The sequence below is a fragment of the Kryptolebias marmoratus genome, linkage group LG6 (genome assembly GCF_001649575.2).
Source record: "Kryptolebias marmoratus isolate JLee-2015 linkage group LG6, ASM164957v2, whole genome shotgun sequence".
Classification (NCBI taxonomy): domain Eukaryota; kingdom Metazoa; phylum Chordata; class Actinopteri; order Cyprinodontiformes; family Rivulidae; genus Kryptolebias; species Kryptolebias marmoratus.
Window position 1 is genome coordinate 29468575 of NC_051435.1, and position 1093 is coordinate 29469667.

A 1093-nucleotide genomic window follows, 5' to 3' on the forward strand; every position below is an offset into this window, starting at 1 on the left:
CAATGATGATGTTGTGGAAATGTATCCATTTTAAATATGTTGTGTTCATTTTTGGTTATCCTTTAAAACTCTTTGGGGGATTGTGTGTAGGATGGGTGCCATTTTTGTTAGATACAGTTTTCTCATGTTTTTCTTAATCTAGGGAGGTAAGATTGATGTATTTCCTTTGAAGTTTTGTTTTGATGGACAGGTCAGTTGTTTTGATACAGATAGCTTCGTATTGTTTGTTGTTTTGGCTTGAGCCCATTCCGAAGCCGTTACATCCCCCTTGATACTACATTTTTATTTTTGTCACATATATATCGTTTGACTACACAGTTTTTCTTTATTTTCCTTAAGCATACATCTAGTTATTGGTATTTTTGTTTTGGATTTGATTGTGTTTCAACACCATTTTTGAGTTACTTTTATTTCATAACCAATCACGATTTCTTTTTTCTTCTTTTTCTTTGATATAAGGAGGGAATGACATGAAAACAGTGACACATAGGGACATACATCACAGAATATTGTCTTAAATTTTGAAGCATAACAATGAAGTCTGTTTTGTTCTAATATTGTACGGGAACGCGTTTTGGTTTGCAAAATACTGCTGGGTGTTCTTTTTCTCCCCAGGAGGACACCAGGCGATTCTGTTAAAAGGACTTAAATTCTTGGACAGGACTCAGAGACTCGGACAGGTTCAAAGGAAATTGAATTGGACTCTAGATCAAGAAAATCCAATACAAGCCATCAAGGTTGACGGACAGAGTCAACCCAACGACATCATTAAGAACTCATTCCATCTTTTTGGGGTTATTATTATTGGGTTGCAACTTTTATTTTTGTTGGTTTTGATTCTGTATATCCTAATGTTTGATGTGATAATCAGCTATTTTAATTCACAGTGTTTGATCCATGGAGTAAGCTAAACTTCATGTTAACAATATTTAACTCACATTGTATTACTGCATGATTCACAGTACATCACACTTTTTGATAGTATAGGAGTTCACATGGGACCAGATTGGCAGTAAAGAGTCCCTAAAATTAGTTAATGGTAATTGCTAGTTCCAAAACAGAGATTTCTTTCAAAGATTGGCACAGAGTGAGG